The 14,547-nt window shown below is 41.3% G+C and overlaps 1 long non-coding RNA gene across 1 annotated transcript in view; it reads right to left on the bottom strand.

Moving 5' to 3' along the window:
* The window catches only part of LOC311606182, a 56,753-nt gene that overhangs the window by 13,621 nt on the left and 28,585 nt on the right, over positions 1-14,547 (bottom strand). The window lies entirely within an intron of this gene.

Below are 14,547 nucleotides of genomic sequence, written 5' to 3'. Positions count from 1 at the left end.
CCAGGAAAGCTAGTGGACTGACCAACTCAGCTTCCACTCAAGGCCAGATCCAGGGCTCTGAGTCGGCCCACACCATCATTTACCCCATCTCTGATATGCTAGAGTGTCTGAAGGGGCAAGTCCTATAAATCTAATGCTTCAGGACCTCCATGATACAGGGCAACAACAGATTATCTGAGAGGACGCCTGGTGAGGACCCAGTATTGATAGCGTAGCAGAAGCCAGAGGCCTTGAGGCAGACCAATGGCTCATTCCAATGAACATTTGCAAGTAAAGATGTTTAGACAGATAAATTTAAGCTTTCTCGGTGAGCTCATTGATCTGCATTGTGGACCTGATGGGATGAAGAATCCCTAGGATACATAGCTAGGCCTGGCTGTGAGGGTGTATTCAGAGAGTATCAACAGAGAATCAGTGGGTTCAGAGAGCACCAACCGAGTACTGAACACCCACTCTGAACATGGCATCACTATTTCGTAGGCTGGGAACTCGGATTGAATTAAAAGAGCAGGGGAGAGAATGTCAGGTGAGTGCCGACATTCATCTCCCTCTGCCTCCCAACTTACCAGTGTAAGCAAGCTGCCTGTGTTTTACCCACCACAGAGCTCCCGGCTCCCATGCCTTGTCCACTGCGATGAACTGAAATTCCCTCAAACCATGAGCTGTAATAAGTCCTTCTTCTCCTAAGTTGCTTCTTTCAGGTGTTTATCATAATCACGAAAAAAGTCAATACACAGAACCATGAAATCCTTGCCGTGCTGTTGTACTTAAAAGCAACCCCAGATAACATTTAAACAAGTGAGAATGACAACGTCTTTTATAAATAGTTATATATGTGTTCTGTTATATAGTTTATATATAAATACATATTTATATATAAGTTTTATAAATACAAATTTATTTATAAAAATATATCATGGGCTAGATTTAGCCCATGAGCCCCAGTCTGCTGACTACTGACCCCAATGAAAAGGTAAATAAAGTCAGGAAAAAATCTGTTCTGGTGACCTGTCTAGCACACAGTGGGAATTCCAGTATGCGGACTGAGTGAATAGAAATAAATCTTCAAAGAGCTAAGACACTCTCCTACATCAGTCGTGTAGTGAATATGTGTGCCCAGGTATGGCATGACATGGCTTCCCAGTGCAGAAGCACCTGCAGACCAACCGGAACTCATATTTACTTCGTACCAAAATTAAATATCTTTTATTCATGATTTATCTCTATATTATCTTAGGGGACTTTATTATAGCTACAAAACCTCAATAAAAGATATGTTAAGCTTCAGCTGTGGCCTGTGGACATTTGTTCTGGTAGAACATGCTCCAGATGGAAGCAGGCACGTGGAGGAGCCGTCTCCAGGAGTGGTCCTACCCGCAGTTTGTTTTAATCGTTCATCTTCATCGAGGAAGGTAGGTGCCACCTGTGTGGCTCTTGACAGCTCTTGCTGGTTTTAGCTAAAACTGTGGCAGTTGCCTCTCGTTTTTTAATGAAGACAACCAACATCTTCACAAAATGGGACCCTCTTTCCCTAGAGAAGTGACTGGGCTTTCAAACTAGTTTTTCCTGGAAAGGGTTCATACCTTCCCTCTTAGGGATTCTAGTCTCCTCCTTCAGCCGACTGATAGCTCCTGGAAAAGGCAGCGGGTGGTGGTGGAGGGCCTGGTGGGGGCAGGGGTGGTGGTGGAGGGCCTGGTGGGGGCAGGGGTGGTGGTGGAGGGCCTGGTGGGGGCAGGGGGTGGTGGGGGAGGGCCTGGTGGGGGCAGGGGGTGGTGGGGGAGGGCCTGGTGGGGGCAGGGGGTGGTGGGGGAGGGCCTGGTGGGGGCAGGGGGTGGTGGGGGAGGGCCTGGTGGGGGCAGGGGTGGTGGGGGAGGGCCTGGTGGGGGCAGGGGTGGTGGGGGAGGGCCTGGTGGGGGCAGGGGTGGTGGTGGAGGGCCTGGTGGGGGCAGCGGGTGGTGGTGGTGGTGGAGGGCCTGGTGGGGGCAGAGGTGGCAGGAGGGGTTAACTTTCAACATAAAATAAATAGCTCAGCACTGTAAATGAGCCTCCAGAGGCAATAACACAATACTTTGAAAGGCGCTTTCACAGCAATCTCTTTAATAAAAAGAGATGGTGTTGATAAGATAAAGGAACTCAAACGTTTTAGTCACCCAAGATCGCCTCTCCTCTAGTTCAAAGGAGAAAAGTTGGTTTTTAAAGGATCATTGCCAAAATGTGCCTAATGTGACCAACAGCGATTAATAGAAACTGTAGTCTCCTCAGAAGGGACTTATGGGAGGGGAAGAATCTGATCAAAATATACTTAAGTTTAAAAATTTGTTTTAAATAATAAAAACAAAATTAAAAAAAAAAAAACAACTATAGTCTCGTAGTCATACAAAAGGCCGGAGAAGGAAACACACGTGAATTAACCTCCTTTCTCTAACATATCTTTTCAGCATTACTACCCGTGATGGTGTGTATTGACTGGCAATTTAACAAGATCTAGAGCAGCGGTTCTCAACCTTCCTAACGCCGCCACCCCTAATACAGTCCCTCGTGCTGTGGTGACGCCCAACCATAACATTGGTTTTGTTGCTACTGCATAACCATAATTTCACTACTGTCGTGAATCATACTGTAAATATCTGATACACAACCCCAAGGGGGTCACAACCCACAGGTTGAGAACCAATGGTCTACACGCACCTTGGAATCGAACTTCTGGGTGTGTTTATGAGGGGTTTTCTAGGTGAGGTCAAATGAGGTGGAAACATCCTCTCTAAATATGTGCCATGCCATTTCATGAGCTGGGGTGCTGGGCTGCAAAGACAGCAAAAAAGCAAACTAGGTCCCGCCGTTCATCACCTTCTCCTTCCTGACTGTGGATCGAATTTGACCAATTGCCTCACAAGCCTGGCACCATGCCTTCACCCCCGGGGATGGGACACACCCATGAACTATGAGCTAAAACAAACCTTTCCTCACGTTGTGTTTCTCAGATATTTTGTCATGGTGGCAAGACAAGCAGCCGATACATTACCCTAACATGGTAGGGTATTTTATCCAAAGGCTTCCAAAGGAAAGTTATTGCTATCCTGAAATTACAAGATTTTTAGCTACCTTAACCTGCTTTGAGCTTTGATAGGCTACTGGAGTCACCGAGTGTCCTTAAAAGATATTCACAGGTAAGCCAGTGACGTGACAGGCTAGAACTCTGTGTGGCTTCAGAGGGTATGCTCTCTTGATGTCCCCGTGGCGTTTTAGATTTTGGAACCCTTGAACTAGATTACTCTTTTCTCAAAAACGCTCTGAAAACACTTTAACGGCAATCACACAGACTCCAAATTCTTTTTTTTTTCTTTTCCCAATAGTGGATAGATTCTCTTTCCATCCTTTTGATCTTCATCAAAAAATGAGGTGCTAGCCACAGCATCCTATTTACTCCCGCCATAAGCCCAGCAGCTGTCTAGGAACCACGGACACTTGCGAGCTTTGAAAACAGCGGCTGATGTTCACACACAAAAGTGCACTTCTCACAAAGCCACAAAATAAAGCGACTGTTTCCGGTTTTGAAGTAACGAAAAACCATGTGTCAGTTAGGCACCCCATGCCGCGTTACGCACATCAGAATGTAAAAGCATTTCTAGACTGTGAGTGACATTCACCGTAACAATGTGCAGTTCCACAGCACGGCTGTCTCCCTGCTGGACAGGCACTGCTGATTAAAATGAGACGGCACAAGGACGCATATTTACTGAGCATCTCTGTGCACTGCACACTGAGGCGATAAGCAAAAGCTCTTATTTATTTATTTGTTTGTTTGTTTGTTTATTATTTGAGGCAGGGTTTCTCTGTATAGCCTTGGCTGTCCTGGACTCGCTTTGTGGACCAGGCTGAGCCTCGAACTCATAGCAAACCACCTGCCTCTGCGCTTATTTCTTAAATAGAACTTCAGTGCCATCTGCTCATCTAATTTCCTAACAAGTAGGTAAGTCCTCCCCAGGAAGAAATATTTAGCAAACCAACATGCGATAAAGGTCAATTTCTCTTTTCCATACTGCAGGTATTTTATACAATGTCTTTTTTTTTCCCCCTCTTACAGCGTCAGCAGCACTGTGATTGGTTTTACTGTACACAGAGGAACCTATAAGCATTGAATAGTTAAACTGAATCTCCAGCAGGACATCTTTTCTCTCTGGAACTTTAAAAACATATATTCAGGTTTTCCCTCAGGTTTCTAGGCTTCGTGTACGAAAAGCGCCTCCATCCTGAGTGATCCGAGCGAAAATGCAGTGTCAATCAGCAACAGCAATGAGGAAGTGGTAGGAAGTTAATTTTAAAAAAGGTGGTAGGAGGGGGCGTCAATTCCAAACTTTCTTCCAACTGACAGTCAGGGGGAGGTTGTGTTGCTCTAGCTATAGGAAACGTATAAGAACATCTTGCATAACAGAGGCAGAGACAAATGACCGCCCCAATTATAAGCACCATGTCAGGGTCAGATGCTGTCCAGATGCTGTCCAGAGAGGAAGCGGACGGAAAAACAAAAGCGACACCCCCAACTGAATTTTCAAAAGTCCACAAACACAACAGTTACTGTCAATTTCTTTTATATTTTCCGTATGTGACTGCCACACATGAATACTGTATTTGCACCATTCCCATGCTGCACTCTCTGACCACCAACTCCTCCCTCGCCCCACTGGCTCTCCCTCAGCATCATCGCGTCCTCGTCTTCTTTTATTACATTGTTACACACATGAAATGCAAATATAAATATAGAAATACAACCTGCTGAGTCTGTTTTGTGTTACTCATATGTGTTTGTGTTAGGGGCTGACCACTTAGTAAATAAGTTTGAAGAGTAAAGATAAATGCAAGGTATGCAAAATTATTCCCAAAGATGACCTACCTATCAACTGTGTATTTGCCAGGCAGCCTGGTGTCATTAAATGACAGGCTTTGTGTTTGTCGTTGTTGTGTGCTTGACGTATTTGGGAGTTCTTACTTGGTCTGTTTTTGTTTCCTTTGGAACAGTGCCTCCCTGTGTCGCCCTGGCTTATTTGGAACTTGCTGAGTAGACCAGACTGATTTTGAACTTGCAGCAATCCTTCTGCCTCTGCTTCCTGCATGTTGGAACTACGGTTAACGCCCTACCATGCCTCAGTGGGCATTTCTGTAGTTCAAGACTCTTCAAGTGATCGAATATTTCCTTTGGTCTCAGCTAGGGGCAACACACTGTGGGCTCAGGCAGAGGTCTGGTCTAGTCTTGTCGGCTGTGCTGATCTCGGCTGAGAAATACGTGGTTTTGCAACCACTGTGTGGACTAAGCCACTTCCACTATCTCTCAGTCTCTAACAAGCGGTGTTGAGTGAGAAAGCCAGAAAGCTCCCAAGACCCTGTGAGGCCTGGCTGAGTGAGGTCTGGCACAGCTTCAGTTTCAGGTGTTCTGAGTCTGAGGTCTATAAAGTTTTTGAGCTGAAAAGGATGTAAGTGGTTATGCTTTCAAGTCCTTTCTCCCAACTGAACCCAAAGCAGAAACAGGAATAGATAAAAATTCGGATTTCTCCAAGTTGGGTATGGTGGCACATACCTTTAATCCTAGTACTTGGAAGGCAGCAGCTGATCCCAAACTCATAGAAATCCACCTGCCTGAAGACAGCAGGTTGATCCAATTGTTCACTGATATAGACCCCCAAGGACACAAAGCTCTGGGAAGGTGTGACGAACACAGAGTTGACAACTGGTAAAACCCAGGAAAGAAAAGCCCTCAAGGTCAACTGACAATGGCCCTGATTCTTCCTGAGTTTCTATTCAGTGGCCCCAAAAGTCCGTTCCAACGAATCCTTTTTGTTTTCTTCCCCCTACCATGTGTGTACAGGGTTTGTGCTTTATTGTTTATTTTATGGTTTCATTTGTTATTACTGTCACAAATCCATTGAATTCCATTTATACTTTCTTGTCCATTTAAGGGAAGTATTTTTTTCTTTTTGTTTTTTTTTTTGAGGGGGTGGGGGGCTGGCAATTCAATTTTTACTTCATATTTTCCAAAAGTGTTAATGCAAACTTCTAAACAAGTATTTTAAAAACAAATAGATTTTAAATGGCTAAGAGTTAGCTTTCTCATCAAACATTAATAAGAACATTGAAAGCTGAGTGTGAGTTCTCCTCTGTGTGTTTTGTCTTCATCACTGTTCCCTAAGGAACTCAGCACTGTGAACAGTACACAAACTGTCATTGCTCATCTCAAGGTGACTACTTTAGGAGAAGACCTGCAATGGTTCCCCCGCCCAAAACAGGCTCAGTTTCAGCATAATTAGTATGTTCAAACTTTAAAAAACATATGAACTTCATTTTGTAGCACTTTCCTAAGGAGAAGTACTTACGATTTAGTTTATTATTTTATTATAATTTATTCACATTACATCTGGATTGCACCCTCCCCATCCCTCCCATCTATTCTCCTCCCCTAGACCTCTGGCAGGTGGGATCCTCTTCCCTCACCATCTGACCACAGCCCATCGGGTCTCACCAGGACAGTCTGCATCCCCCTCCTCTGTGTTCCCACAGGGCCTCTCTGCCAAGGGGGAGTGATCAAATCCCGGGCACCAGAGTTCAGGTCAGAGGCAGTTCCCCACTCCCCCACCCCACCCCTTCCCCACATGGAGAATGAGCTGTACCTGAACAGGCACTCCGAGTCCTCTGTTTGCCCTGTCCTTGGTTGCATGTATCCATGCAGGCCCCCTGGGCCCAGATCCACCAGCCTTGATAGTCTCCCTGTGGAGCTCCTGACAACCCTCTCCTCCCTCCCCCGCAGCCCCTCCCCCCTCCCCACACCCCCCACACCCGTCCTTCCATCCACCATCTCTTCCATACAACTCACAGCTCTTCCCTAAGAGTCCAGCTGCAAGTCCCAACCCCAACGGAGTGGGGTCTCTCAGAGGACATCTATGTTGGTCTAATATCCACTTATAAATGAGAATATACCACACATGTCTTTCTGGGTCTGGGTTACCTCACTCAGGATAATCGTTTCTAGTTCCATCCGTTTGCCTGCAAATTTCAAGATTTCTTTGTTTTTGAAAGCTGAATAGCATCCCATTGTGTAAATGTACCACAGTTTCTTTATTCAGTCTTCTGTTGAGGGACATCTAGGTGGTTTCTAGATTCTGGCCATTATAAATAAGGCTGCTATGAACATAGTTAAGCAAATGTCCTAGCTGTATGGTAGAGCATCTTTCAGGTATATGCCCAGGAGTGGTATGCCTGGATCTTGAGGTAGCCCAATTCCCAATTTTCTGAGAAAGTGCTAGGCTGATTTCCAAAGTGGTTGTACAAGTTTGCATTCCCACCAGCAATGAAGGAGTGTTCCTCTCTCTCCACATCCTCGCCAACATGTGTTGTCACTTGAACTTTTGATCTTAGCCATGCTGATGGGTGTAAGATGGAATCTCAGAGTCATTTTGATCTGCATTTCCCTGATGACTAAGGTCATTGAGCATTCTCTAAGGGTTTCTCAGCCATTCAATATTTTCTATGAGAATTCTCTGTTTAATTCTGAGCCCCATTTTTAATTGGGTTATTTGGTTTGGTGGTGTTTAATTTCTTGAGTTCTTTATATATTTTGAATATTAGCCCTATGCTGGATATAAGGTTGGTGAAGATCTTTTCCCAGTCTATAGGCTGTCGTTCTGTACTGTTGACAGTGTCCTTTGTCTTATAGAAGCTTTTCGGTTTCATGAGGTCTCATTTACTAATTTCTGACCTTAGAGCCTCAGCTGCTGGTGTTCTGGTCAGGAAGTTGTCTCCTGTGCCAATGAGCTCAAGGCTCTTCTCCATTTTTTCTTCTAACAGATTTAACGTGTTGGTTTTATGTTGAGGTCTCTAATCCACTTGAACTTTGGTTTTGTGCAGGGTGATAAATATGTAGACATCCAGTTAGACAAGCACCATTTGTTGAAGATGCTTTTTTCCATTGTATGGATTTGGCTTCTTTGTCAAAAATCAAGTGTCCATAGATGTGTGGGCTTATTTCTGGGTCTTCGATTCAATTCCATCGATCAATCAGCCTATTTCTATGCCAGTACCATGCCATTTTTTATTATTGTTGCTCTATAGTACAGCTTGAGATCAGGGATGGATATTCCTCAGGAAAATCTTTTATTGTACAGGATTGTTTTAGGTATTCTGGGGTTTTTGTTGTTCCATATGCAGGTAAGAGTTGATTTTTCAAGATTGGTAAAGAATTGTGTAGGTATTTTGATGGGAATTGCATTGGATCTGCAGATTGCTTTTAGTAAGATGACCATTTTTACTATGTCATCTCTCCTGATCCAGGCACATGGGAGATCTTTCCATCTTATGAAATCTTCTTCAATTTATTTCTTCATTCATACAAGTCTTTCACTTGCTTGGTTAGAGTTATACCAAGATACATTATATTATTTGTGGCTTTTGTGAAGGATGTAGCTTCCCTAACTTCTTTCTCAGCCTGTTTGTCATTTGTATACAGGAGGGCTACTGATTTTTTTTTTTTTAGTTGATTTTGTATCCAGCTACCTTGCTGAAGGTGTTTCTCAGCTGTAGTTTTAAGGTCATTGGTGATGCATTAGTGGACCGTAATTTATTTTAAGTGAATTTCTGTACTTCAGTGTGGTTGATATTGCTGCTGCTACAACAATTTGTTTTCTTCTGCCCAAGTGGTCCTTGGAATTGAGCCTTCGAATCGGATGCTCGATAAGAATCATCCTCTCCACCTCCCCCCAAAAAACAGATAACAAAGCCAACAAAGGAACAGAGCATCAGAGTTTAACAGCAGCATCAATCAATGCAGTTGACAGATATCTGCAGAACACTCCATCCAACAGAAACAAATACCTATTCTTCTCAGCAGTCTATGGAACCACCTCCAAATAGATCACACTCTATGCCACAAATTGAGTCTTATCAACTATAAGATTCAAAACGATCTTTTTCACCCTGGCAGATTATAGTACAATAAAACCAGAAGTCAATAACAAGAGAAAATACAGACACTATAGAAATGCGTAGAAAATAAACAATGCATTATTTATGCTGAAGAAATCAAGTAGAAAAATTTGAATCCCCAAGATTCAAAAGAAAATGAACATATAGCTTAGCAAAACTTTTTGAATATGGCTAACGTGGTTCTAAGAGGAAAATTTATAACTGTGAGTGCTTATACTGAAAGTACGAAAAACTCTCAATCATATGATACACCTCCTGGTCCTAGAAAAGCAAGATCAATCCAAATGAAAAAGAATTAGGCAGCAAGACATGAAAAGCATCTTGGCAGGAATTAATGAAACTTAGACTAAAAGAGACAATGCACAAAATTGATCAAAGAGTTGGTTCTTTGAAAACAATCAACAAGATTGACAAGCCTCTAGGAAAACTAACCAAAGGGAAAAAACAAATTAATAATATTAGAGATTAAAGTGCGGAAGTTAGTCGTATATACCCCAGTGGAATCTGCAGACTCATTAAGGTATAGTTTGAAATTTTTTATTTTAAAAAAAAAAAGGAGAATCTAGAAGACTCAGATAATTCCTATGCACAACTGACCTTCAAGAATTAAATCAAAGAGATATAAACAAGTTAAACAGATTCATAAAAATCAGTGAGATCAAGGCAGTAATGAAAGTCTGCCAGCAACAAACAGAACCAGATGAATTCACTGCCAAATCCCGCCAAACCTTGTAAGAGCTAACGCCAACACTCCTCAAACTGTTCCATGAAATAAAAGGGGAAGGAACACTACCACACTCATTATGTGAAACAAGCACTACTCTGATGCCAAACCCAGATAAGGGTGCAACAAGAAAGAAAGAAAGAAAGAAAGAAAGAAAGAAAGAAAGAAAGAAAGAAAGAAAGAACTCTAGACCAATTTCCCTAAAGAACATAAATGCAAATTTTATTTTTAAGAATTTCTTTTAAAATCTGGAATGAAGTAAGAGTGCTGTTTCCTGATCTTATCCAATATAGTGCTCAAAATATTAGCCAGAAATAAGAGGATACACAAAGGAAAAGAAAAGATTAACCTATCTATGTTTCAGATGGCAAGACTGTTCCTAAAACATTCTACAGATTCCTATGCAAAGACCTCTTAGAACTGATTAAGAATTTCTTTTCAACAAAGTAACAAGATAGAAAAAATAGCATACAAAAGTTGACAGCTTGTCTATATATCAATACAGAAGTTGAAATAAAAAGAAAATCAAGAGCAAATAATTTTGTTTACTATCTGACAAAAGTAAACGTTAAGTCAAATCTAGTTAGAAGAGATAAATAGGGTCACTTCACAGTGACTAAAGGAACAGCCCTTCAAGAGGAAGTTCTCATTCCAAATATACACACACCAATCACAGGCTTACACAATTTCATAAAAACAAACATTACTAGACATGAAGTCACAGATTAATTACAACAAAGTAATAACCGACAGCCCCAATACACACTTTTGCCAAGCAAGCAAAAAATAAACAGAAAGCACTGGAATTAAATGACACCACAGATCAGAGGGGCACACCAACATCTACGGAACGGTCCACCCACACAGCTCAAGATCCACTGTCTTCTCATGCGCCCATGAAATGCTCTCTGAAGTTGATCACACGTTAAGAGACAAAGCAAGGCTCAAAAAATACAGGAAAATTGAAGTAATCCCCTATGTTGTATCAGACCACAACAGAATAAATCAGTGGCAAGGGAAACTAGAAAACATTCAAACTTGTATTAAACCACACACTATTGACTGAAAAGTATGCAATGATTCCTTCAAGAAGAATTTTTTTAAATATTAGAATTGAATGAAAATGAAGATGCAACACACCAAAACATATGAGATGCAATGAAAGTCATCCAAGACGGAAATTTATAGCTCAGGCTAGTGGGCTCTGTTGGTCTTCTTGTGGAAGTATGTTATCTGTTTTTTATTTTGATTTTATAGGGTATTACAGTTAAGAGACTGTATGAATCTCAGCAGAGACTTTGAACTTTGGGCTTTTAAACATTCTTGAGGCTATGATAAACTATGAGGACTTTGAAGTTGGACTAAATGCATTTTGCATTATGTTATGCTACAGCCCTATGGGGACCTTGGAGTAGAATGTGGTAGTTTGAACAAGTATGGACCCCGTAGACTCACGTGTTTGAATGCTTGGCCCATAAGGGGTGGCGCTATTAGGAGGTGTGGCCTTGTTGGAGGAAGTGTGTCACTCCGCAGACAGGCTTTGAGAGCTTATATGTGTGTAAGCTATGCCCAGTGTAACACACTGAGTCTCCTTCCGCTCCCTGGGGATCAAGATGTAGAAGCCTTGGCTCCTCTGCCACTGTGTCTGCCTGCATGCTGCCAAGAGTCCCACCATGATGATAGTGGGCTGAACCTGTGAAACTGTAAGCTGGCCTCAATTTTATATGAGTTGCCATGGTCGTGGTGTCTCTTCACAGCAATAAAACACTAATTAAGATAGTGTGTAACACACGTTTTCTAATCATAAGCAATTAAATATAGTTAAAATGCGGGTCTCATTCATTTTTCAAGTTTGTTCTCTTAAAATATCGTGCAAGACAAAAAAAGAAAAGTATAAAAGCGATAGATAATGATGACTGATGATGCCAGGCTTTTAGGATACCAGATTTGGTGAGAGTTACTCCTTTTCCCAGTTGCTAACTGAACTGTGCAAACTGGGACAATTTTCAACAACAAATCACCTGACCTGGTCCCAGTTCAAGTTTTGAAGCCGCGTCAGACATTTTTTAACAGTTGCTAAAGTGAATGCTGTCGGTCTCGAATCTCGTGATCTTTAAAGCCAAAACAAAGGAAACACCACGCCAAGCTAAAGCAAGCCTGCATTGGTTTTAGGTCTGGTATGAAAACCACCAAGGTGGTGTTTCTGTCCTATTTAATCTCCTGGTGTTCATACCCTGACTAAAGCAGAGGTGATAGAGTCTAAAAGAGACACTACCTCATGGCTGTTTCCTTTTCTCTTTCACTGACACATAGTTTCATATTAAATACATTTATTTAAGTCATGAAACAAGATAGTCATTATCTCTAGGATAATGTATAATTAGAAGAAGAAATACTGTGAAGCATAAATATTTAAATTTAGCAAACAGGTCTGCATTTGGTTATTATGAAAATAAATGAGTGACTATGCTCAGCAAGTCCTTAACACAGTGCCTGTCAGGTTACAGATGGCCAATGAATATAGGTTTTCATCATTAAAAAAAACCCACAAAATCCAAACACTAAAAAAATTAAAAGCTTTGCTGACAACAAATTTGCTACCAAAAGTGTTTTCATAATATTCCAAACAACTTAAAATGTAAGTTCTTACTATTTAATAATAATAACAAAGTAGTACTTTTACAATTTATGTTTACATAGAATATTTTAGTTTTTATTGCCTATAGCAATAAGTATTGATCATGGATTAAGCAGATTTCAAAAAGTAATAGACAATAATTGCTACTGATATTAATAGAAATATATGGCATAGTTTTCTATACTGAAAAAATATACTTTACAGAACTTGAAAACCATCCTTGTACTGTCTTTTTTGTTCTCTGAGTCTCTGAACTCACAGAAGATGCTGGTTAAAAACTTAAAGCTCTAGACATGTTTGTAAGCAAACAGTCTTGTAATGTGATCATTCAACTCCTAAGGTCTACAATGACCACACATATCCATCACAACCGTAGTGGTTTGTGGGCTATTGAACCATTGTTGAGAAGAACAGAAGAAGACAAGATTCTGTTGCATTTGTGACCTCTAGAGGCCAACACGAACGAGATATATTTTCCTCTTTCAACACAGCCTCCAAATGCAGTCTTTAGGGGGGTTAGGATTTATAGGCATTAAAAAGCTGAGCAAATGTAACAGAATAAAAAATAAATGTTCCATTTTAGATGGATGTGTTGCCTTTAGCAACAACCACAAACCACAAATTGAAGTTTTAAATAATAATTTGAAAAAAAGACCCAGACATTTGGGAAGCCATCATGGTAAATGAGAACCTTGCCTGCTTCACTGTGGAGATGTCCAGGCCAGTCACGTATTGTGAGAAATCTTCTAATTGAAGATAAACATAGGGAAATGTACACTGGACATTGAAGTCAAAAGCCACTTCTAATGCTTTCTAGCTACGTCTTCTGAAGTAAAAGCAGTCACCAATTTCAGCTACTCTACACCTATGCCCCTAAACGCTTACTAGTCATGAGAAAACCCTACCTGGCCATATTGATGGTAGATTGACAGACATAAAACATGTTGTGAATGTTTCCTGAAAAGTGTCAAGTATTAAATCAGTGACACAAATTTCACTTCAATTACATCTGTTCAGATGTGTCCTTTTACCTGTGAATTATATACTTTCCCACTGCACTGCTATAACCAAAACATCTGTCCAACGAAGGCTTCTGTAAGCAAAAAGGGATGTTGAGGTAGGGCGTGTCACAGTCTCCTTACTCTCTGCTTTCGAGTATCAGCCTAACATTTTGAGTTAGATTTGAAGCTCTTTATCTTAAGGATTAGAATTATGCTATAGCCTCTGAAATATTAGAGCATTCCTTCTGTTCTCAACAGGTCCATAAATGATGCCCGTCCACCTCCCCACAAACACAGCTATCTCCCGCAGTGAGCTTATTTTCCAATGGAAGCTTCGTCTGTGTTGTTTCAAATTGCACATTCACACGACTCACTCATCTATCAGATGATAAAGCTCTATTAGAAAGTAGCTATGTAGTTGCTGCAAATCTCCCTTTTTCCTTCTCTGGTCCCCCACCCCTGCAAAGCAAAAGCCTAACCAGGCGTGCCTGTGATGTGTACCATACAATATATTTGACTGGTATAATTATGTTGTCTGTAACCTCAATGCTGCTGTCAAACCCTTGATTTCCAGCTCTTTCTCATTCCTCACAATAACATGTTTGTTAAATCTTTGCTATTCACCTCAAACCTATTCTACTCAGACCTATTTTGTTCTTCTCAACCTCTAATTCTACTCTTATTTTACAAGAAAATCAACACCTTACAACAGGAACTCTGTAACACTCCACTTGCCGGAGCATCTGGGTCTGTAACCATCCCTTCATTCGTCTCCCTTGGCTCAGGGACCAGATTGCCTCTTGGATGAACTGAATCTTAATTCCAAACTATGTCGTGTGTCCTAGCTTCTACCTGTGCTTCAGACACAATCAAGTTTATATAAAGTGAAAGGAAACACAGAAACAGTAGTACCTGAAACAGAGTAGAAATCATCCCCCATTTACAAAAATGAAGAGCTGACATTGTTAAGTAGACTAACTTAGTTAATTCGCAGTGAGAGAAAACACAGCTCCTTCTCCATTGTTGTTAACATAGACTTCTGGTCCAAGATAACCAGTGATGCTACAGCCAGCATGTATGCATTCAAGGCAACACACCATCCATCTGCATTTTTTTCACTAACCAGAATCTAACAACATGGTCCACCTAGATACAAAGAAAACACACAGTTGTGCCTTTACTGTGAAAAACCATAAGTCCAGTCAAATGTCAAGAGG

This window comes from Acomys minous (assembly GCF_964271855.1).
Source record: "Acomys minous genome assembly, chromosome: 9".
NCBI lineage: Eukaryota > Metazoa > Chordata > Mammalia > Rodentia > Muridae > Acomys > Acomys minous.
The sequence above is the reverse complement of the archived record's forward strand: the minus strand, read 5'-3'. Positions and strand labels throughout refer to the sequence as shown.